The sequence below is a fragment of the Ornithorhynchus anatinus genome, chromosome X2 (genome assembly GCF_004115215.2).
Source record: "Ornithorhynchus anatinus isolate Pmale09 chromosome X2, mOrnAna1.pri.v4, whole genome shotgun sequence".
NCBI classification, from domain to species: domain Eukaryota; kingdom Metazoa; phylum Chordata; class Mammalia; order Monotremata; family Ornithorhynchidae; genus Ornithorhynchus; species Ornithorhynchus anatinus.
The window spans coordinates 25,917,047-25,942,559 of NC_041750.1; the positions used below are offsets into that span (position 1 = coordinate 25,917,047).

At 45.9% G+C, this 25,513-nt stretch overlaps 1 long non-coding RNA gene across 1 annotated transcript in view; it reads right to left on the reverse strand.

Moving 5' to 3' along the window:
* Positions 1-2,334: 2,334 nt before the first annotated feature.
* Positions 2,335-25,513, reverse strand: part of LOC114807368 — a 112,150-nt gene continuing 88,971 nt past the window's right edge. Inside the window, exons 3-4 of the long non-coding RNA XR_003755452.2 lie at positions 10,713-10,814; positions 2,335-2,469 (exon numbers count right to left, since the gene is read on the reverse strand). This is a non-coding gene — a long non-coding RNA (uncharacterized LOC114807368). The remainder of the gene's footprint in view (positions 2,470-10,712; positions 10,815-25,513) is intronic.

Here is a 25,513-nt window from a genome sequence, read left to right on the forward strand (position 1 = left end):
ATTCATTCAGCTGTATTTATTGAGCTTCTTACTGTGTGCAAAGCACCGTACTAAGTGCTTGGGAAAGTACAATACAACAATAAACAGACTCCTTCCCTGCCTACGGCGACCTTACAGTCTCAGTGGATAGAGCATAGGCCTGGGAATCAGAAGGACCTGGGTGCTAATCCCAGCTCCATCCCTCGTCTACTGTGTGACTTTGGGCAAGTCGCTTAACTTTTCTGTACCTCAATTACCTTATCTGAAAAAATGGGGATTAAAAGTGTGAGCACCATGTGGGACAACGACCGTGTTAAACCTTATATCTACCCCAGAGTTTAACATACACCAGAAAAAAAAATTGGACAGCCTCTCTGTCCTACTGGTTTTTGCTAGGTTTTCATGGGAAGCCTTGCTGGAAGGGGAACAGGCTTCCACAGCCAAGTGAAGAGGTGGAGGAATTATCAGGTGAATTTGGGCAGGACAGAGGCCTAATCCAGATACTCCCCAGAGGGGATTCTTTTGAGTTCAATCTTCCAGATTGACAGTTTACTCTGACTGGAATCACTAAATCATTGCTCAATCCAGGTCGTGGCTGGAGCTGGCTTGAGTGGGTTAGGTTTCTTATGGGTCTGCTGGTAGGGGGAGAAGGAGACAGAGTGTATGGTCAGAAGAGAAGCGGTGTGGCCTAGTGGATAGACCACAGGCTTGGAAATCTAATCAGGTTCTAATCCTGGCTCTGCCACTTGTCTGCTGTGTTACACTGGGCAAGTCACTTCACTTTTCTGTGCCTCAGTTATGAGCCCCAAGGGGGACATGGACGGTATCCAACCGGATTAGCGTCTATCTAATGCCTGGCACATAGTAAGCACTTAAATACTATCATAAAAAACAAATTAAAAAAAAAACCTCAGCCCTGAGATTTTATGCAAGACCCATGTATGGCCAAAGTGCCCATAACATGGGACCAATGATTTGCCACGGAACCATGACCCAGCAGGCAGTTGTCTTGATAGCCACTGTGGTCTTTCCCTCCCTCAGGGGGACTGTCCACCTTGTGGAACCCCCTGGGGTGTTTTTTTTGGCTGAGAAAACTTCCCTCCTGAAGACACAATCCCTGTAGGAATTTCTCTACTTGTGGAGCAGGGACTAGAATCCAGGTCTTTTCATTTCCAGAATAACTTTCCTGTACTCCTTTCTGAAACGGATGTCATAATGGTTGTGGTATTTGCTAAGTGCTAACTCTCTCTCACACAGTGTCCTGAGCTCTGGGCGGCTCAGACACCACCGCGGCCCTTCTCTGAACGGAAGTCTAAACTGAACTGAACTCCAGACTCTAAGCTTGTTGTGGGCAGGGAATGTCTGTTATATTGTTAGACTGCACTCTCAGAAGCGCTTTGTACACACAATAACCACTCAGTGAATACGATTGAGTGGGTGAATACGTAAATCCAGACATAGTTCTGATAGCCAGCCACTCCACGGTCTGTTCTCAGCCTAGATTTCTCTTTCATCCACGGTGCCTTCTGCCTCGGTCCTTGGCTAATCCAATCGAATTCTCAGAATCCTCTAATCCCTCTCACAACTTTGCTCCAGACAAGAAACTCTTTAGACCAGAATCCAGGTTCTCCTGGAATCTCCGATACCACACGCCTGAGTTCGCTCCTAGAACTGGTTCTGCCCACTCCCCTGCGTTTATTTCCACATGGGCAGAATCAAAATGTCCCCGCTTTGGGAAGTAATGAACCCATCTGACCGGGGAGCTCTTCATTTTTTGAAATCGTCATACTGTATTTCGATTTTATGCTTTCAATTATTGTCTCCTATGGCAACGCATGTTTTGTTTTTGAGTGATTTCAATGTCAAGCCGGTGATCAAATTCTTAATTAATACAGTCTTTCAAATTCTTTCAGTACATTCATGGGCCAACTCCGAGGGTCAGAAAAAGTTGGCCCCTAAGGCACCCAAAGACCAGGGAGGATGACAAGTGCTTAGTAATGATAATAATAATAATGGCATTTATTAAATACATACTGTGTGCTAGACACCGTACTAAGTGCTGGAGTGGGAATAAGCAAATTGAGTTGGACACAGTCCTTATTCCATGTGGAGCTCACAGTCTGAATCCCCATTTTGCAGATGAGGTAACTTTGAGACACAGAGAAATGAAGTGACTTGCCCTAGGTCACACAGCAGACAAGTGGCAGAGCCGGAATCAGAACCCAGCTCCTTCTGACTCCCAGGCCCGTGCTCTATTTGGCCATGCTCCTTCTCATATAATAATTGTGGTATTTGAGTGCTCATCACACCGTGAGCAATCAATAAATACCACTGACTGAATGAACAAACCTGCAAGAGAGAGCTTTCCTTTCAGAACTGTTAGGGCACCGATTTTACCTGTCGACCGGCAGGAATGCGGAGTGCCGATTCAGGGCTGGTCTCTCCAGCGGAAAATTCCCCCGGACGTCAACAGAAAGAAGGTGGTGTTCCCTGGGAGGAAGAAAGGATTTATGACTCTCTAAATGAGTTGGCCTGCTAATAGTTTCGGTCCATGTGCACTAAATTACGACAGCGGGATTTGGGTGGGTTCTCTGTATTCCTCTGCAGGAAGAGGTTGGAGACAGCTGTCTTCATTCCAGTCCTTCTGACCTCAGTCCCAGGTTTCTTGTGCCTCTAAAATCAGCAGCAGCTCGGCCGTTTCTGACTCTATTGTACTTTCCCAAGCGTTTGGGACAGTGTTCTGCACACAGTAATAATAGTAACGGTATTTGTTAAGCACTTACTAGGTGATAATATTAATAACTTCTCAGGTCACCCAACTAATCGGAGAGGAAGCTGAGAGACTGAAAGCTTATCTCCTGTTCTACTGTTCTCGTAGGACTCAATCCAGTCTCCATACATGCTGCAAGCCTGAGCGAAAAATAACCTTTCCTCGATGGACAGTGTGTAACCTGGGTGTGTTTAACCCACAAGTAGGACCATTAAGTATTTTCCTTCAAAACCCCTTATAAAGAGTGGTGAAAACAGGAGTCGTGGCTTAGGGGGGAGGACAGGAGGAAATCCTAGAGGAAAAATGCAACGAAAATGGAAAAAAGAAAATATACAAGCAATCCCTATAGCATTTCTTCCTCCGGAAAAGGTTCCTTTTGTGTGTCTTGATTTTTGGAACAATAGTAATGTCTGCAAAGCCTGAGGTTTCAAGAAGTTCCCCGCTGTGCTGGTGACTTAATTTATTTCTTTAATTTGTTATAACCCCACAAAAAATGTTATTCTTCGGAGACCCTGCTAGCATGGCTGTGCATGCATTATTTGCTGTAAAAGATTAATGAGGTAGCAGAAGCAATTTCTAATGGATTCCCTTGGTTTGCTTTTTTTTTTTTTCCGACTTGGATGACAATCCAGGCCCATGAATCTGCTAAGTGCTGTTGTCCCATTGGATGTGAAGGGAGGGAAATCGGGGTAAAATGAAAATGATTCTTTCATCCTCACACCCTCTGGCTTCACCAGTCAGCCTCCTCCTCTGCCCCCAGCCCCTCTCGGAGATCTGCTCAGCTGGTCTCTCGGACCCGGGGTTTGAGCTGCCATCTCTCAGTCGGTCGTATTTACTGAGCGCTTTCTATGGGCACAGCACCGTACTGAGCGCTTGGGAGAGTACAATATAATAATAAACAGATTCCCGGCCCACAGTGAGTTTGCAGTCTGGAGTCCTTCATTCCTCGAGGGGTCCGTCCAGAAGGACTCTCCCCACTCCAACTCCGGAGAAACCATGAGAATCTGGAACTCCTTCCTGGCTCTTCGCGGAAACCAGTGACCGCGACGAATCCCGGAGAGGGTCTTTTCTCCCCATAAATGGATTTTGGAAATAGTTTAGGAGCAGCGTGGCCTAGCCCAGCACAGACCTGGGAGTCGGAGGACCTGGGTTCTAATCCGCCGCATGTCGGCTGTGTGACCTCGGGCAAATCATTTAACTTCTCTGCGCCTCGGTTCCCTCGTCTGTAAAATAGGAATTAAGACTGTGAGCCCCATGGGGGACATGGGCTGTGTCCAGCCTGATTACCTTTTATATATCCCAGCGCTTAGAATAGTGCTTGGCATAGAGAAAACGCTTAACAAAATACTACAATTATAATTATTATTACTGTGATCCTCATGTGGAACACCTGATTGGCTTATATCCCCTGTGTCTACCCCAGCGCTTAGAACAGTGCTCTGCACATAGTAAGCGCTTAATAAATACCAACATTATTATTATTATAATTTTTATATCTTACCCTAGCGCTTAGTACAGTGCCTGGCACATAGTAAGCATTTCACAGATACCATGAACAAAGCGTGAGCGTGTTTTTCAGACGGTGTACATGTGGGTGTGAATGTGTGTGAGTGAGAGACAGCAAGAGGGAGTCTGAAAAGAGCTGTCTTCACCGGTTTTCCGACAGAAATGCATTCTAGATGGATTATGTTCTGCGGAGTTAATTAAATAGCAGAAAAATATGGGTGGTGGCTTCAAGTTCCACAAGCTTGTGAGGATTATGTCCCTGACTTTGGTCCAACCTTTAGAAACAAAGCAACGCTTAGCAGCACTTGGGAAAAGCTTAATGAGTCATTAACGTGTCAATAATGTTCTTGTCCCCTTAGTATATCTGCCTCACCCAATTTATATATGAAAAAAACCTGGCACAGCGTCTCCTTGACGCTACCTAAAAAAATGAATTCCTAGATACTTCTTAAAATACATTTCGCCTCGTTCTAAGCGTTTCCAGTAACTCAAGCCCGACGAAGCAGCCCGATCCACGTCCTGCCGTCCAGGAACACTTGACCCCAGGTCGGAGAGGGACAGACGTCAAGAGCGGTTTCCTCACAGTGAGGTTTCTTAATAGATGTCCTTGGACGCAGCTGGAACAGAGAGGGCAGCAACGGCACTGATCTCCTTTGGAGGAAATGATCATTTTTCATAGAATCAAAGAGTCACCCCCCTTGAAAAGTCTCCGAAGACATTATGTTTCAACCAGGCTGTGGCGGTGATTAGTTCACATTTGCTTAGCGTTGAAAATATGTTACAGTTGTCTCGGCTCTTCCCGATTCAACCCCGAGGCTTGGGGTTATTTCCCGATGGTCACGGGCCTCGTTAGGATATGTGAGCCTGGGGTCATTGGTGTTAGTGAACCCATCGCTCCTGCCCAGTGCTTGAGGTTGTAAACTCTGGACTGGAGTCTGAGGACCTGGGTTCCAATTCCGCCTCCACCACTTAACCGCTGTCTGACATTGGCCAAGTCACTCGAGTCCTCTGTGCCTCGATTCCCTCATCTGCAAAATGGGGATGCAAGACCTGTTCTCCCTTCTGTTTAGACTTATAAATAGATCTTATACCTAACTCAGCGCTTAGTACAGTGCTTGGCACTTAACAAATACCACAATTATGAAGCTCCTCCACCTCACTGTGTGCTTCTTGAAGGCAGGGATCGTGTCTACTAACTCTATTGTCCACTCCCAATCAATCAATCCGTGGTATTTATTGAGCGCTTACCGCGTGCAGAGCACTGGGCTAAGGACTTGGCAGAGAACAGTACAAGAGAGATGGTAGACAAGTTCCCGACCCAAGGAGTTTACTCACTGGTGTACACACTTAGCAGTGTGTTCGGCACAGAGCGAACGCTTAATAAATATCATTCACTGATTGATCAAGTATCCTTGGGAGGCGGAAGCAAGATTATCAGGGATCCCCACCTCAATTCCCACTGCTCACTCTCTTCTTGAAGTAGGTGGACACTTTGGAACATTGCCTGCCCAGTTTCCCACCAGGCGAGGTCACTTAGAGAATAAAAGCCTGTAAGGTCGCCGATCAGAGTCACAGGCGCGATTAATTGGCTGCTAAATGGGAATTTCACAGGCCTGGATTTCAAGTTAATACGTGGATTAGCTCCACTGTTGTAAATAGGAACCCTATAAAGAGTTGGGAATAACGTCTGTGAGAGACAGACCAGGGTTCTAGCAGAGGATGCTGAGGTGTTCCGTTGGCATTTGGAAACTGAGCTGAGGAAGCATTGGGTCCACTATGGCATCTCTGCCAGAAACAAGGGTTCCAGGTCTTACACCCGACCTGGTTGGTGAATGCACTTCGCTCCTCTAACGCCAACCTACTCACTGTACCTCGATCACATCTATCTCACCGCCGACCTCTCGCCCACCTCCCGCCTCTGGTCTAGAATGCCCTCCCTCTTCGTATCCAATAGGCGACCACTCTTCCCCATCTTCTAAGCCTTCTTGAAAGCCCATCTCCTCCAAGAAGCTTTCCCCGACTAATCCCTCATTTCCTCGTCTCCCACTCCCTTCTGTGTCACCCTTGCACTTGGATTTGCTCCCTTTATCCATCGCTCCATCAGCCCCACAGTCCTTATGCGAATATCGTGATTTATTTCTATTTATGTTTGTCTCCGCTCTAGACTGCGGGCTCAATGCGGGCAGGGAATGTGTCTACCAACTCTGTTATACTGTATCTCCCAAGCGCTTAGTACAGTGCTCTGTACACAGTAAGCGCTCAATAAATATGATTGATACGCTATGGAGATGTTTTCTTCCACGCTCGGGGGTCAATGAGCACGGTCGCCTCCAAGGGGACAGTTCTAGCCGGAGGTCAAGATGTGTTTTGGGGAAATGGGGGTTCTTCGCTTGCCATCCTACTCACTGTACCTTGTCACATCTATCTCACTGCTCTTGTCTTTCTGACTCGGTGTCCTCTTTTTCCCAGACCCTCTCTCATGCAGCTCCCTGAAAAAGTCTTCATTGCCCGGAGGGGGAGAGAAGCCTAGATCTACAAAGCACAGCAGGTTGAGCTGTTTTGTTCTTTTCTCGCTTTGGGGCCTTTGATTCAGGAGAGTCTCTTTCCCCCAAGTGCTAAGGAGCAAGGGACAGGGAGCATTGGATCACCAGTGAAAGGGAGCACATGAAGGGGAAATAAGCCTATCCTGTGATTTCCAGAATTAGAACCAGAACGATTCTGGTTCACTAGCAAACTCCATTTGGATAGATGCTCTACTTGGCTAGTGACACCCACCAAAAGTCTGGATTTAAGAGGGGTGGCTTTGTTTTTTTAACTATTGCTTGCTATTGGATAGAGAAGCATGACCTAGAGGACAGAACATGAGCCTGGGAGTCAGACGACCTGGGTTCTAATCCCGGCTCCGCCATTCGTCTGCTGGGTGAGCTTGGGCAAGTCACTTCACCTTTCTGGTCCTCAGTGACCTCATCTGGAAAATGGAGATTAAGACTGTGAGCCTCATGTGGGACAGGGACCCTGTCCAACCTGATTCGCTCGTATCTACCCCAACACTTAGAACAGTGCCTGGCACGTAGTGTTTGACAAATGTCATTAAAAAAAAAATTGCCCAATTTCAGACTCCTTAAAGATCAGAGTCCAAGTCACAGCCACAGAGGGATGGGGAAAATGTTTCCTCTGCCGTTTAATGGGTTTATTAACGGTCGTGCCCTCCTCCCTTCCCTCACCCCACAGAAGAATTCGGTGTAGGTTCACTCTCTGCTTCTTCTTCTGCCCTTTCTGCCCTGCATCTACTAGGTACCAAACACTCTCCTAAGCACTGGGGTAGGTTCAAGATAATCAGGTCCCACTTGGAGCTCACAGTCTAAGTAGGAGGGAGAACAGGTATCGAATCCCCATTTTGCAAATGAGGGAGCTGAATCACAGACAAATTAAGTGATCTGCTCAAGGTCACACAGCAGGGAAATGGCAGATCAGGATTAGAACCCAAGGCCTCTGACTCCCAGGCCCGGGCTCTTTCCACTAAGCCACGATGCTTCCCCAACCTTGAAAGAAGACAGCCTACTTTTAGGGGAATCGGGAGCGGAACATGAGCCAAGGCGGCGGCCACATTGCAAAGAGCCCTTAAGTCTTTCAGGTGAAAATTCATTCATCCATTCATTTTTACTGTGTGCAAAGCACTGTACTAAGCACTTGGGAGAGTACATTCTAACAATAAAGAGATGGATTCTCTGCCCACAGAGAGCTTACAGACTAGAATCAGACCATTCCTGAACTCCGCTCTGTTCTCCTTTGGGGAGAAAGCTCAACTTCTTGGAAACCGATTCTCTCGATGCCTCTCTTTGCGAGTGAACCCGGACCGTGTGAGGTTCTGAATCGAGAAAGGCGCAGGAAGGCAAACCAAATTGTTGTTCACCAAGACCCCTGCCACCAGGACGAGGGGACACCCGATGAGGCTTCAAGGGGGTAAGTTCACCACAAACAATGAGAGACCCTTCTTCACACAGCAGGTGGTGAGCAGATGGAATTTGTTCTCACAGGAAATGGCGCGGGCAGAGAATACTGGTAGGTTCAAGAGGGATTGCAGTGAATTCACGGATGAGAGGTCCGTAAGGGCTAAGTGAGGAAAAGTTAGGGATGAAAATGGAAAGATTGGGGCTGTATAGGAGATATATTAAGTACTCCTTTATCTCAAGGGCTTCCCCCTCAACTCTCCAGTACCCCTTCTCCTTCACCCCCTCATTGTTTTCTCATCCTTCCCAGCCACTGCTCAAGAAGAAATCTCCCTCCTCTTTTCAAACGCTACCCCCTAATTGAAATCTCATCTCCTCCAGGAAGCCTTCCCTGACTGATCCTTCTTCTCCCCACACTATTCTCCCTCCCTACTGCAGCACCTATGCACTTTATCCGGCCTCCTAAGTATTTAGATCCCCACCCCACCACTTATGCACAGATCAATCAACGGTATTTATCGAGCGACTACTGTGTGCAGAACGCTGACCTGACCATTTGCAGAGTCTTAAAAACGACCGCTTCCCCTATCCGGAATGTATTTTAATGCCCGTCTCCCCCTTTGGATTCTCGGCTCTTCGAGGGCAGGGATCCCCCTCTACTTACTATATTGTATCAAGAAATCCATCGATCAAATTTACTGACCACTTACTGTGTCCACAGCATTTTACTCAGCACTTGGGAGAATACAATATAAAAGAGTTGGCAGATAGGTTCCTTGCCTACAATGCGCTTTCAGACTCTTGAACTCCCCCGAGTGCTTAGTACAGTGTCCCGCACAAGTAGGAGCTCAATAAATGCCACCGATGGATCAATTGGACTCCATTCTTCACGAACTTCATGCTAAGGAAAATTCACTTCGTAGTTTGCACACTTTGAACTGGGACACTTTGAACTTTCTTTCCAGGAAGGTGGACATTTTGGGAAGAATGTTCTCTAGGTATCTAACTGCATTCTGTCGGAAACGTATACAGAAAGCCCATATCGTAGAAGAACCCACATACTAGTCTTCTAAATGTCCTGGGGTTGCCATTGTCAGCGGCTGAATCCTGGGATGGACGGATCACTGCTCCGATCCAGGAAAGGCAGGGCTCACGGCCTCAAGTTCTTATACAAAATGCAATGGCGCTCACTTGCCAAAAGGGTGGAATACACCCTCCCCCCCCCCCTTTTTTAAATGGCATTTGTTACGTATTTACCATGTGCCCGGCACTGTACTAAACACTGGGGTAGATACGCAGTCCATGTTCCACAAGAGGCTCACAGTCTTAATCACCATTTTACAGGAGAGGTAACTGAGGCACAGAGAAGTGAAGTGACTTGCCCAAGGTCACAGAGCAGACAAGTGGCAGAGCCGGGATTAGGACCCAGCCCTGACTCCCTGGGCTGTGCCCCACCCATTAGGCGACATGGCTTCTCTGCTATGAAAGACCCACCTTCGAAGCCTTACTAAAATCATATCTCCCAGAGGCCTTCCCTGACTAAGCCCTCATTTTCTCTACTACTTCTCCCTTCTGTATCTCCTATGCCCCCGGATTTATTCCCTTTAAGCACTTGATATTCACCCCAGCCCCAGCCCCACACCTCTCAGGTACAGATCCATAAGTTATTTCAATATCTGTCTCCTCCTCTAGACTGTAAGCTCCTTGTGGATAGGGACCATGGCTATCATCTCAGTTGTACTGTATTCTCTCGGGTGCTTAGAAAGTCCTCTACACACAATTAGCGCTCAATAAATACCACTGACTGATGGATTGATGAAGCAGCAAGACGGTCTAACAGCAAGATTGATTTGATTTATTTCTCCGAGTTGTAAGAGAAAAAGAAATGCAAAAATGTATATTCGACTGCCCGTTTAATCATTTATTCTAATTCCTCTATTTGTAAATATTTTTGTTTCCATCTTACTAGAGTGTGATCTCCTCGTAGGCAGGAAACCTGTCTGGTGGTTCTCTGATATTTTCCCCAGTGTTCAGCACAGCGTAATGTAACCTGAGGGCACTCAAAGACCATCGCGGCTACTTATCTCGGAAAATAAAGGATACGCCTTTTTGCGAGCGAGAATCGGGTATCACCTAACAGCAAGAGACTTCCGACGAGCAATTCCTCCGATCTATTCTATCTTAAATCGATAGGTTCCTTCTCAGAGTCGCAGTACAAAAGCAGCAGATACGTTAACCCTAAGATAATGCATTCTGGTTATGGAGCGCTTTCACTATTCGCTTAGACAGGAAGCTGTGTCATAGGAAGATGTGTCAGAGAAGTCATTGTAACCCAACACAAAGGTAATGAGTTTCTGAAAATAGGAAGGAATTAGAATGCCTTTCACCTGGCAGACATGCATATGCCAAACCCCCAGTTTGACTCTTGATGGGTAATAATTATTGAATCGGAATAATTAAGCCTTATCTATTCTTGGGGATCGTTTGACCCAATAATTATTACTCACAAAAAATTAAAATTGTGTGTTGGCGGCTCACATGTCCTTCCGGTAGATGAGTCTCTCAACATGGTGCTCCGAGCAGATTTTGCTGTCTTCCAAAGTGGAGCCCTTGGAAAAAGGAGAAAATTTACCATCTTCTGCATGTCTATGAATTGTGATTTTCAGTTCAGTGGGGAGAATTTGATTTCTTCCTGCTCTAAAGGGGGTTTTTATCCTTGTTCCGTCACTCTTAAAAATGGGAATCAATCACCTGCCCAACCCAGCTTCATCTCTTGCCCACACTTATCTGCTGTGTGACCGAATCACTTAACAACTCTCTGCCTCCGTTTCCTCATCTGTAAAGCGGAGATTAAATCCCCGTTCTCCATCCCCTTGGATTGTGAACCACGTGTATGAAAGGGATATAGCACCCCGGGGCTAAGCACAGTGGTTGGCACATAGTAAGTGCTTAACAAATACCATTATTACCTTTTAATTATTATATTATTACTATTTATTTATATTACATTATTATATACATAGTAATAATATAGCGATATATATATAAAATACTATATTATTACTATATTATTTACTATATTACTAGAGAAGCAGCGTGGCTCAGTGGAAAGAGCATGAGCTTGGGAGTCAGAGATCCCAAGGGTTCGAATCCCGGCTCTGCCACTTGTCAGCTGTGTGACTGTGGGCAAGTCACTTCACTTCTCTGTGCCTCAGTTACCTCATCTTTTAAAATGGGGGTTAAGACTGTGAGCCCCCTTGGGACAACCTGATTACCCTGTATCTACCCCAGAGCTTAGAACAGTGCTCTGCACATAGTAAGCGCTTAACAAATAGCAACATTATTATTATTATTTGAGATCCTCCCCCCCGCAAATATGGGACAGACTGGGGTGATGGAAGGGGGCTAGATTTATGGGATTGAGAAACTAGAGGAAGAGTTAGGAGAGGGGGACTGGAACAACACATAGCTGTTTGAACTCCATCTCTGTCCCCTCACATCTCAAAAGCCAGTTTTGGGGGGCAGAAGGAACATGAAAGAAGGAAGGAGAGGAAGGGAGATGGAGGGCAGTATTATTGAGTGTCTCCTAGGTGCTGTGCCCTGTACTAAACACTTGGGATAGTACAACCAAAGCACAGATGTGACTAGCTAGAGAAATCGTTGTACAGATAGAAGGCCTATTTGGCCTGAAGCTTGATGCCCCACAACAGTAATAATAATAATGGTATTTGCTAAGCAATTACTATGTGCCAAGCACTGGTCTAAGCACTGGGATAGATGCAAGGTAGTCAGGTTGTCCCACGTGAGGCTCACAGTCTTTATCCCCATTTTACAGTTTAGGGAACTGAGGCACCGAGAAGTTAAGTGGCTTGCCCAAGGTCACACATCTGACAAGAGGTGGAGTCGGGATTAGAACCCACATCCTCTGACTTCCAAGCCTAAGCTCTTGCCACTAAATCATGCCGCTTCACATACCACCATCCTCTATGTGACTGCTGCTGCTGCTGCTAATGATGAAAAACATATGATTGTTACTTAGATGTAAATTGATTGTTACTTAGAATGTTACTTAGATGAGAAGTAGCGCGGCTTAATGGATAAACCATGGGCCCGGGAGTCAGAGGACCTGAGTTCCAATCCCACCTCTGCCACTTATCTTCAGTGTGACCTTGGTCAAGTAATTTAACTCCTCTGGGCCTCAGTTACCTCATCTATAAAATGGGGATTAAAACTGCGAGCCCCATGTGGGACAGGAACTGTGTCCAACCCGATAAGTTTATATCCAACCCAGCACTTAGAACAGTGTCGGGCACGTAGTAAGTGCTTAATAAGTGCCACAGTTATTATTATTATTATGGACGAATCAGTCCCAAGTGAAGAAATAACAAATCATCAATGAACAGAAAAATGCCTAGGTATTGAGGGGTCTGCGGGAAAGTCATGACTGGGGGCGGGGGAGGGAGGCAATTAATCAGGGAAGGCTTCTGGGAGGGGGTGATATTTTAGGAAGGCTTTCAAGATGGGGGAGAATGTAGTTTAGCACCAAAAATGGGAGAGGGAGCTCTGAATGGAGGAGCAGAGGCACGAGGAGTCGATCGGTGATGAGAACCCACGGCAACAAACGCATACAGCCCATCGTCACCACATCAGTGGGTCTCCGAAGGATTGCTGGAGGAGGAAGCCGCAGAGCCATGTTGCTAGAAAGATGTGCCCTTAACAGTAAAGTGAAAGAGAGTCTCATTCGGATGCTCTCGCAACTCTGCTCCGATAACAAAGGCACGGAAATGCTGAATTTGACTTCCACAATGCAATCAACAGCTGGGGAGTTTCTGCATGATTTACCTTCACGTAACGGGATTGGAATTTTTAAGTTTCCAGGAAAAAAAACCCCCACAAAGTGGAGTTCATGCTACTTTTCTGTTACCTATGTACCAGTTAACCCTTGACATCTTGGAGCCTTGAGTCTCTAAGCACTCGATGGCAAATCAGTAACCCAGCCGAGGAAAGATCAGGCCCTGGAGCAGGGCAGACCATCTTCCCACCCCGGCGAAGCCCGCTGACACGCGAGAAATGGCCCCTGTTTTGTGAAGGGTATTTCTGTGACTCCCTCTGCCGTAGCCTATGGCTTCCCGGCAGTAGCGGGCTCGCATTTCAATGAGCAGACGGGCTCACCAGAGACCTCTCTCAGCACGCCGAGCTGCCCGTCCGCTCAGCTTTCTGCCCTGCGGCTCCCAGACGCCTCTGTTCTGACAGGGACGTGACAGATGTGGTGGTGAGCTGGGAACATCTGTAGTGCAGAGAGACCCGGGGCGGGATACGCTTCAGAGGCATGGCGGCTCCCTCCCACGCCTGTTGGAGACATGTCCTGAATCCACTGCAGGTGTGGTGGACGGACAGACAGACAGACACACACACACATCCGGAAAGCCCCAGGGTCTTGGCTGGGCACCGCCTCAGGGGAGAAACACCTGATGCTATTCCAGAGCAGTGTGGCCTAGTGGAAAGAGCAAGGGCCTAGGAGTTAGAAGGACCTGGGTCCTAGTCCCAGCTCTGCCACTTGTCTGCCGTGGGATCTTGGGCAAGTCACTTCACTTCTCTGGGCCTGTTACCTCATCTGACAAGTGTGGATTAAGACTGTGAGCCTTAGGTGGGACAGGGACTGTGACCAGACCGATTTGCTTGTACCTATCCCAGAGTTCAGTAGAGTGCCTGGAACACTAAATGCTTAAAAAATACCATTTAAAAAAAAAATCCCAGCTCCTCTATTTGCCTGCTCGGGAAAGTCACTTAAGTTTTCTGTGCCTCTGATCCTCGTCTGTAAAATGGGGATAAGACATGGGTTTTCCCTTCCCCCTTAGATTTTGAGCTCCTCATAATAATAATAATAATGTTGGTATTTGTTAAGCGCTTACTATGTGCAGAGCACTGTTCTAAGCGCTGGGGTAGACACAGGGGAATCAGGTTGTCCCACGTGGGGCTCACAGTCTTCATCCTCATTTTACAGATGAGGTAACTGAGGCACAGAGAAGTTAAGTGACTTGCCCAAAGTCACACAGCTGACAGGTGGCAGAGCTGGGATTCGAACTCATGACCTCTGACTCCAAAGCCCAGGCTCTTTCCACTGAGCCACGCTGCTTCACGCTGCTGCCTCATGGGGCAGGGATTGTGTACCATCTGCTTATGTCGTATCTACCCCAGTGCTTGGCACATGATAGACACTGAAAGAATACCACAATTAATTAAATTGAGTACCGAAGCAGATCGAGAGATAAAATCCTTCCCTGCCAGGATATGAGCCTGAAAGCAGCATGGTTCAGCGGAAAGAGCCCGGGCTTGGGAGTCAGAGGTCGTGGGTTCTAATTCAATAGTATATTTTATTCTAATAGTATTCTAATGGTATTCTAATAGGAGTCTGATCCCATCTCCACCTCTTGTCAGATGTGTGACTTTGGGCAAGTCACTTAACTTTTCTGTGCCTCAGTTCCCTCGTCTGTAAAATGGGGATTAAGGCTGTGAGCCCCACGTGGGACAAACTGATCACCCCGTATCTCCCCCAGTGTTTAGAACAGTGCTTGGCACATAGTAAGCGCTTAACAAGTACCATCATTATTATTAGAGCCAGGCTTGGGCTGTCTGAACCACTAGCTCAACAGAGACGAACCGGGAGCCACCGGGAGAAAAGGGGAGCACCGGATCGGGCCACATAATTGGCTCGCAGTCGTTTCTCTCAGTGTGGCTTGAAAACGCAAAGGGTTCCGGGAGCAAGATGGGACTTAAAATAATTTATGCGGAACGATGTGTTAAATGATCGGTGTCAACACATATTCATGAGGACAGGCGTGATGTTTTCTTGCCACTGGGTTCTGGGTACTCCATATTCTCTTCTGGTGCTTTTCCCTGCTCACTTCCCCTGAGGTTCCTCGTTGAATTAGTTTCCCCTTTCCAGAAGGAAACCAAGCCAGGCTAACTGAGGGCAAGTTCTGGCCTTAGCCTCCACAGCTCTGCTTGTCCTAACTCTCCAACAGTATCGTCGCCGTCGTAAATAGTAGCGCCAGCTGAGGGCCTCAGGAGAAAAGAGATCTGTACCAGACACTTGGGCTTTTGCAACAGAAAAACAAATAATAATAATACCGGTATTTGTTAAGCACTTCCTATGTGCCAGGCATTGTACTAAACGCTGAGGTAGATACAAGCCAATGGGGTTGGATACCATGCCCGTCCCATGCGGGGCTCACAGTCTCAATCCCCGTTATACAAATGAGGGAACTGAGGCCCAGAGAAGCAAAGTGACTTGCCCAAGATCACACAGTAGACAAGGGGTGGAGCCGGCATTAGAACCCACGCCCGTACTTTATCCATTCCGCCATCTGCCCTGCCCTAGAAGAACTTCGGGGGAGACAAGAGCCTCGTATATTGACGCATTTAGTTGGAAGTTATAATATCAAAAGTGGCATTTAAACAAAGAATTACCTAGTGAACAGACTCATGTACTGGTGTTTACACCCATGGGAATGTTGGGAAAGGGCACAAGCTTGGGATTCAAGAGACCCGGGTTCTAGTTCTGGCTCCGCCATGGGCACTTTATGTACGTGAGGGGAGAAATGAACAAAAAAATTGACAATCCCTCTCGTGGGCCAGGAATCCTAACAGGAATTTACAGAATTACTTTTATTGCCTGTCTCGTAAGTGGCCGACCAGCCAAAGTCAACAGAAATCCTTTTCTTCGTGTTTTATGTGCCCGAGAGGGCAAGGGGAGCAGGGGCATCGGAAAAAATTGCGAAGCTGGAAAGGAACTTTAGAAGGATCCCAAATTTGAACATGCAGCCTTTTTGTTCCTCTCCTGTTGGTTTTATCATGGTTCGTTTTTTCACAGTTTGGAGGAGAGGAGAGCAGAATAGCAACCAATGGTCTTTTCCCCCTCAAGACTGTAAACCTGTTGAGGGCAGGGAACACGTCTACCGACTCTGTTGTATTTTTTCCAAGCACTTAGTACAGTGCTCTTCACACAGGAAGCCCTCAGTAAATACCAGCGATCGACTCAAAGACATAGCTCCTGTAGTAAAGGAGAATCGACGGTATCCCGTCTCTACCTCAATGCTTAATACAGTGGTTGGCACCTGGAAAGTGCTTAATAAATGCAGGTTACACTAAAATTAGCCCCAGCTCTATGTCCCTACTTACCCAAGTTTTCCTTCCCCAACAAAGGGAGAACAGGCCAAATCCTTTCCTGGATCCAGATGGGCCAAGCCAAATGGAAGCTAAACGATTTCATTCGATCGGCCCATCGGTGGTGTTTACTGAGCGCTGTATGAAGTGCTTGAAAGAGTACAGTGCAATAGAGCTGGTGGACACACTCCTCTCCCTCATGGATTTTACAGTCTAGTGGACTTTGCCTCTCATTCCCTGGGATTAAGGTCTTCCCTCACTTTCCCCAGGTACATGAACCCATGACTTTCAGGTGGGCGTTGGACCCCCTCGTTTTAAACACCCTGAATTCCCCAAATTGCCTAGAGATTTAAACATTCCTCTTATTTATTCTGACTTCAATGTTTGTAAATAATTTTATGTCTATCTCCTTGTTCAGACTGGAAACTCCTTGAGGTCAGGGACGATGTCTCATGCTTCTTTGTGTTATCCCGGGTTCTTAGTACAGAGCGATTTGTAAATTAGTTGTACAACACCCCTTGATTCTATTTACTGCTATTGTTTTTGTCCATCTGTCTCCCCCGATTAGACTGTAAGCCCGTCAATGGGCAGGGATTGTCTCTATCTGTTGCCGAACTGTACATTCCAAGCGCTTAGTACAGTGCTCTGCACATAGTAAGCGCTCAATAAATACTATTGAATGAATGAATCAATCATTCGAACAGATTTATTCAGCTCTTACTGTGGGCAGAACACTGTACTAAGCACTTGGGAGGGTACAATATAACAGAGTTGACAGACACACTGAAGAGCCTTACTGCCTCCTGGAAAGAGCAGAGGCGTTACTGTCAAAAGATGCCGGAATAAATAATTGCTCTCTCTTCCTCTTAGACCCTGAGCACCGTGTGGGACATGGACCGTGTCTGGATCTACCTCAGTGCTTAGAAAACAGTGCTGGACAGACAGAGATTTTTGGAGGGGTATTTGTTCAGCAGTTACTATGTGTCTAAACATGTTCTAAGCACTGGGGTAGATACAAGTTAATTAGGTTGGACACAGTCCCTGTCTTTCATTGAGCCCATAGTCTAAGTAGGAGGGAGAACAGAAGAACCGAGGCACAGAGAAGTTAAGCGACTTGCCCGAGCTCCCTCAGCAAGCGATTGGCAGAGTTGGGATTAGAACCCGAGTCCTCTGACTGCCGGGCCCGTTTTCTTTCCACTAGATCGTGATGTATCTCATTGCCTAATAAATTGCACGCTCATTATCACTAGCAGGATGGAAGGTCTAATTTTCCTTCCAGGTAAGATTGGAAAACCAGCTACTTGATGTTTCCTTTTCTCATCCCCCTCCTTTTTTTTAATTATTCTTTCTTGTTGTTGTAAAACTCAAGTGCTACAGGAGACAGGAAAGCTTGGCAGCCTTCCCACAATCCTCAGCATGTGGGAATAGCAAGTAACAAAGTGTTAACACCTGCCAACTGGTGGTTAGGTGTAAATGTCTCTGTTAACAACAAACACTGTTGCTAGCAGTCATCAGAGCAAAGCAGCCAATCTGTTCCTTTCTCCGATGTGGAAAACACCAAGGAGAGAGAAAGGGAAAGAGAGAGAGAAAGGGAGAGAGAGAGAAAAGAGAGAGAGAGTCACCTAATTACTTGATTAAGATGTATCAATCCTGGAAATCATTGATCTAGAACATCGAGTCTCTGACATTTGGTTCATTCTTGATTAAACAGAATAGTGTTTAACCCGCCTTCCTGAGCTGGTCTCTACGGTTCTAGATGCTACGGGGGAGGGTGGCAGGTGAAACTCTTCATAGAAGAGAAGGAAAAAAGGTATTTTGGAGGCCAAATTTCTCTGGCTGTCTGGCACTGCAATAAACACTTGGGAGAGTGCAAAAGAACAGAATCAGCAGACACATTCCCTGCCCATAACAATCTTACATTCATATCCGACAGAAAGCCGTTCTCCCCAACATCAAAGTCCTGTTACAATCATATCTTCTCCCAAGAGGCGCTCCCCGATTAAGCTCTCACTTCCGCTATTTGCCCACTGTTCTACATCCTTTTCTCTAATAATAATAATTATTATGGTATTTGCTAAGCACTTACTACGTGCCAGGCGCTGTATTAAGCGCTGGGGTGGATACAAACAAATCGAGTTGATCCCATTTGCCCTCCCTTCTGCGTGGCCTACGCCCTTGAGTCTGTACCCCTTAACCACTTTGATTTTCACCCCATCCCAACAGAACTTCTGTCAATATCCATCTGTAATTTCTCTTAATGTCTGTCTTCCCCTCTCGACTTACTCGATCGTATGGTACTCTCCCAAGTGCTTAATAATAATAATAGTAATAATTGTGGTACTCATTTAGGGTGTATTGTGTGCTAGGCACTGTATTAAGCGCTGGGGTGGATACCAGCAAATCAGGTTGGACACAATCTCTCTTCCTCGTGGGGCTCCCGTTCTGAATCCCCATTTTCAGATGAAGTAATTGAGGCCCTGAGAAGTGAAGGGACTTGGCCAAGACAGCAGACAAGTGAGGGAGCTGGGATTAGAACCCATGACCTTCTGACTCTCAGGCCCGTGCTCTATCCACTAGACTATGCTCTGTACATAGTAAGCTTTCAATCAGTACCATTGATCGATTGATGCTACCTCCACTAAGGCGCTTAGTACAGGGTTCTATACACAGTAGTTGTTCAATAGATGTGATTGAAGATAGGCAGGGGGAATCAATTTTCAAGGCCCCCACTTAACTAATAAATGCTATTACTACTATTAACTCTCCGAGGCTCCAAAGTGGTAAAATGATTACCCCCCAAATCTCCCATTTGCCTCACATATACCCCCAATTTCTTCACTCCGGTCCCCCAAACGGTGGAGACCTCCGTGGCCGTTCACTGTGGCTTGTTGGATGAGAACGAGGTTGTGGGGAGAAGGGTAAAGAGTCAGCCATTTTGTGGGTCTAAATAAATTACTTCAGTAACCAAATGACTTCTCAAACGTAAATCTGGTTTGTGGGAATGACTACGCAAGGAATAAAACCACAAACTTTTCCTCCCTCCTTCCTACTGCCAAAGAAGCACTTGCTCATATTTACTAGTGACATCTTCACTGACAGAAATAGTAATGGAATATTTCACTGTGGAAATGGTCTCATAAAAATGGAGCCAAAAACATTTGGCCTCTCCCTGCGAACGTTTTCTGTTTTAGGGAGAATTTATCGGCTACAGTTTTCCACGGGACTTCATCATCTGAGTTTATGAGTGCATTTGTGTAGGTTTGGTGGCTTCTCCATCTATTGGGTTTGCACAGTACCCATAATCCATCAGTCGGCTGGATTCCTCCCTGGAATTCATCCTCAGGGCCGAAGAAAACCAAAATTTCTCCTTCCTCGTGTTAGCCAATGTTACATTATCTCACTTGCTCTCTCCAAGGAGACACTCATCGTCATCCAATAGCATTTATTGAGCACCTACTGTGTACAGAACACTGTACTAAGGGCTTGGGAGACCACCAAAGAATTAGAAGACATAATGCCTGCCCTCCAAGGGTTTACAGTCTAGCAGGAGAGACAGCTGCTCTCAGGGGAGACGGACACGTGAATAAATTACAGACAGGAGGAATAATAGAGTGCGCAAAATACGTATATAGTACTCCGGGAGTTGTAGTAACAATGTTTAGTTGGCATAGAAGGGAAAAAGTGACCCTTGGAAGGGTGGACAGATTAGAGATTATTCAGGGAAGGTATCTCGAAGGAGGTATGATCTCAAAACATCTTTGAAGTTGGGAAGAGTTGTGGTCTGATGGATAGGAAGGGAGGGAGATATTTGCCTGTTGTAGTGGAAATAGTTTAGGTTTGGGAATCAAAAGACCTGAGTTCTACTCTTGACCCTGCTTCTGGCCTGCTGTGTGACCTCTGGAAAATATGCTTCAATTTCCACTTCCGTAAAATGGAGATAAAATAGCTCTTCTCTCTCCCGCTTAGACCGTGAGCTTCATGACGGACAGGGACTGCATCTGGTTTGATTGTACTGTATCTAACCCAGTGCTAAGCACGGTACTTTGCATATAGTAAAAACTTGATAACATAATCATCATGACATGACAAGTGATTCTTAGGTATTAACCCTCCTTTCCAGCATGGGCAAGTGATAAAATGGAATAAACGAACAATCCACATCAAGGTTATTCATCGATGTACCTAGGGTTAACCGGACAACCTAGCCTAGCTTGGACCGCTCCCAAACCAGTAGTAACGATAATGGTGATAGCAATAATAATAATTATAATAATATTTGTTAAGCACTTACTGTGAGGTAGGCCTGTTACTAAATGCCGGGGTGAGTACAAGCCAGTCACGTTGGACACGTTCCCTGTCCCCACATGAGGCTCACAGCCTTAATCCCAAATTTACATTTGAGTCAACTGAGGAACAGAGAAGTGAAGTGATTTGTCAAGGTAACACAGAAGACAAGTGGCAGAGCCAGGATCAGAACCCAGGTTCTTCTGACTCCCAGGCCCGTGCTCTATCCACTAGGCCATGCTGCTTCTCATCAGTCATTCATTCAATCACATTTACGGAGTGCTTAGTGTGTGCAGAACACTATACTAAGAGCTTGGGAGAGTATAATATAACTCATATATAACTCGATTATAACTCCCAATTATAATATAATATAGACAGACAATAATAACGAGCGTCCAAATCCTGGTTTTGACACGAGGGCATGACCCTTGTCCAGGAGATCACAAAATCTGACTTTCCTCTGAGTGGAGAGAAGGCTAAACCTCCAGAAACGAAATATTTATGGTGCACTGAGAAAAGGGTAAAATTCCCAGGTACCCCATATAGCCGGTCCAAAACGTACAAATTCTATCCACTTCTGTGAGGACATTGATACACAGTGATATCTTGATATATTGATATCTTTCACAAATGTACCGAACTGATTTGAGCTGCTCTGGATGAATTAGCATGGATTTAGAAAGTCAGTTTTGACAGTGAAAATGTTAAAAACAATTTTTAATTGAATTTTTGAGGGGTGATTTTTTTTTCAGATTTTTTAGGAAAAGATAGACATTCAAACAGTTGCACCCTAAAAATTCACCCCTTTTCTCCCCCCGCTGTCCTCTTAAAGAAATATGAGCGCTGAGAGCCATTGTGTTCCTAATAAATAGAAGAGTTATGTTCTCCTAGGAATTATCTTTACAGTCTTTCAAAAAAGAAGGGAGGCCAAAATATAATGGTAGGCTTATTGCTGCAAAATGAGAATTATGAGATCAAGATATGGGAGCTCTCTGAGGGTTGGAATCCCATCTTCTGATTATTCTACCTGTAGTCACCCAAGCGCTTTGTACAGTGTTCTATACCCCCAGTGGGGCTCAGTAAATTCTACTTATTGATTGGATGAAACGTTTGCCCTTTTAAATCACTTACTGCTTGGATGGAGAGATTCTCCTTATCTCAGGAAAGTGGGTCAATCTCAAGTGAGTGTATTATTGATAGCATTATTACTGTTATTAATATATTTGTTAAGTGTCTTCTATGTATCAAGCATTGTTCTAAGCACTAGGGCAGGTATAAGTCAATCATGGGGTTTACAGTCTAAAAAGGAGGGAGAACACCATTGAATCCCCATTTTACAGATGAGGAAACTGAGGCACAGAGAAATGAAGTGAATTGCCCAAGGTCACACAGCAGGCAACCGGTAGACCCAGCATTAGAACCCAGGTCCTCTGACTCTCTGGATTGTCAATCTATTCTCCCTCCCAAACAAGGATCTAGTGCGTGCAGGCACTCGCTCTCTCTTTCTCTCTCTCTCACCCCGCCCCGGTCCCCTCCCCGCGATTCCGGGGAACTCCTTAATGGAGAAGGGAATCTGGCCTCTGAGGTCAAAAATTACTGGGAAGAGCAGGCTTCGTTCTCTTCTGTTACTTGGAGACAGACTGCCACTAATCTAATTAGTTCAGAAAGAGGATGATATCACCATCGCTGTGAGAAAAAGCTAAAATTAAGCAAGAATTATCCACCTTTAACGAGATGTGGTGAGGATTCATGACTTCATTGTTCAGGGAATGTTGGAAAAGAAGCAAACAGCTCTATGAGAGCCAAGGAGCATTCTCGAGTCGGAATCCACAAGGCTCGGACCAATTTCGATCGAACTGACATCAAGATTAGTCGGTTATTCTTCTTTTAGCCAACGACTCCTCGGGAGAAAAGGTGGTCTTAACTAGAGCCTTTCATATTGGTGTGGATGGATGGTATCTGATAGATCAAAAACCACAGTAACCTCACAAAAACTACCATCGTGTTAGAGCGATAACTCACAAGAATTACTTGTAAAGGGTTTCTCCCAAGTCATTCATTACTTCCTGAAATGTATTCAGCTTCTATTCCCTTCCACAAATCAGGTAACTAATCAGTCCTCATTTCTCCGTGGCATAAGCTCCCAAAAGACTTCGTCACATAATGGTGAGCTGCCGGTAATTAATTACATGGCACAGCAAATGCACCTCACAATCTCGAAAGACAATCAGAAACAGTTCAAGAAAAGTCACCCACAGCCTGGCCACATCACCGTACCCGCTGAAATCCTACGTGGATGGAAAATGTCATTCATTCAGCGACTCATCAGCATGATGGATCAGGCAAAAATCTAGGGTCAAAAGGCAGGGCTGGGCATTGATCTTATAAAATGGCCAGCTCTAGACTGAGAATCAGGAAGGGGGGAAGAAGCATGGCCTAATCAGAAGGACCTGGGTTCTAATCCTGGCTCTGTCACATGTCTGCTCGGTGACCTCGGTCAAGTCTCGTCACTTCTTTCATTTCCCTCAGGGATTAAAACCGTGACTCCCATGTGGGACATGGACTGTGTCCAACCCTGTATCTATGCCAACGCTCCATGAAAAATTCCCAGAAAGATGGTTTCATAAATGCGGTTATTATGTTTCAAGCACTGTTCTATGAGCTGGGACTGATTCAAGTTAATCAGGTCAGATTTAGTCTCTGTCTCGCATGGGGCTTACAGTCTAAGTAGGAAAGAGAACAGGCACTGAATCCTCATTTTACAGTTGAGGAAACTGAGACATAGAGAAATTATGGGATTTGCCCCAAGTCAAACAGCAGGCGAGCGGCAGAGCTGGGATTAGAACCCAGGTCCCCTGACTGTCAGGCCCATAGACTTTCCGCTAAGCCACACTGCCCTTCAATATCATCAACGTCATGTCTTTTCAAAAATTCTGGGTCAGCTACATAATGAGTGCTATTTTTTAAGCTTCCTTAAAAGTCTCGAGTCTCGAGAAAGCAACGGCTTTATAAATGAATGACCCTGAAGATTCAAAATTCAATAGACTTTGCTCCCTCTTTTACTTGGTTTTCCCTGTCCAAACTCCATCTTTTTTGCCTCTAATCAATTATAGACGTTTTTCTTCCTCTTCTTTTGTTTGCTTTTTTTCGTGTCTTAATACCCTGAGCTATCTTCAATTTCTTGTTTTAGAGTTTTATGTGTTTTGCTTTCCTTGATGTCTTCATTAACTGGCTACTCTGTTCAAAGTTTGTTAGCATGAAGGATGGCATTTTGGCAAAAAAACAAGAAAAACATTATAGAAAAACCCTTCACCTTTCACTACTCAGGGAAAATCCCATTTATCACATTAAAAATTTTCTAGTTGTACAAACTCTGCCCCTGAAGAGCTTCCCATTTAATAGGGGAGAAAGGACAAAGGCATATAAAACATAAGATAAATATATGAATTGATGATAGTAATAATAATGGCATTTATTAAGCACCTACTCTACGCCAAATATGCTAAATGCTGGGATAGAATAGAGATAATCAAATTGGACATTGTTCCTGTCCCAGCTGGGGCTCACAGGTGGAAGGGAGAAAACATATTTAATCCCCATTTTACAGATGAGGAAACTGAGGCTCAGAGAAGTTAAGTGATTTACCTAAGGTCACACAGCAGGCATTCAATCAGTCAATCAATTACACTTTTATTCATTCGATAGTATTTATTGAGCGCTTACTATGTGCAGAGCAACTGCACTAAGCGCTTGGAATGGACAAATCGGTAACAGATAGAGACAGTCCCTGCCCTTGGACGGGCTTACGGTCTAATAGTAGGCACATTCCCTGCCCTCGAGAAATTTAAAGTCTATTACGTCTTCATTTTTATGTATTTTCATAAGAAAAGGGTAAGCTCACCAGATGCAATTCTCTGCTGAGCCTGGTTCGGGTGAGGTAGCCTGCTTTTCTCCCTCTCGGGCTCACACCTGGAGAGTTTCCAGTCCTCTACCAGTCTCGGCTATGGGAGGGAGAGTCAAGAAGAGGCCTGTCCATTCCATCCTTAGCTTGACCAGTAGCTAGCGAGTGGCAGGCCGCCTGCTACCAGTCAAAACTCACCCATGCTGGGCAGCAGAGGCATGGGAGAGAGTCAAGGGTGGAGACTCGAGTTGACTGCGCAGAAGAAGACGTCAATAAACCACTTCTCTATTTTTACCAAGAAAACTCTATGGATACACTACCAGAATGATCGCAGATGGAGGTGAGGCATTCTGGGAGAGATGTGTCCACGGGTTGGAGACGACTCGACAGCAAAAGACAAAGCAAGGCTGTTTTTGCTGCACCTTTCCCAGCCTGGACAGCAGAGAAGTGGCAGAGCCGGGATTAGAACCCACATCCTCTGGCTCCCAGCCCCCTCCGCTAGGCCACGCTGCTTCTCAAGCCCTGGAGGGAGGGGTTTAGGCCCTCCTCCTCCCCAACCCCGACAAACGGCCCAGACCACCAGCCTCCCAGACATGGGGGAGCGGTTGCATTTTGCATTTCAGCATCGTCACCCGTTTAATAAGGAGGGCATGCCCTGAAAGCGGTCCAGATGTTAGACTTTATTAAATCAATTAATCATCTGGTGTGGAGTGGGAGAGAGAAATGGAGGCCTGCATTCCCCTCTCGAGAGTGGGATATGCAAGCTCCTGGCTCTACATACCGCTCAGCGTGGTCTAGCGGATAGAACACAGGCCTGGGAGTCAGAAGGACCTGGGTTCTAATCCTGTTTTGCCACTTGTCAGCTGCGTGGCCTTGGACAAGTCGCTTAACTCCTCTGTGCCTCAGTTATCTCATCTGTAAAATGTGGATTAAGTCCGTGAGCCCCATGTGGGG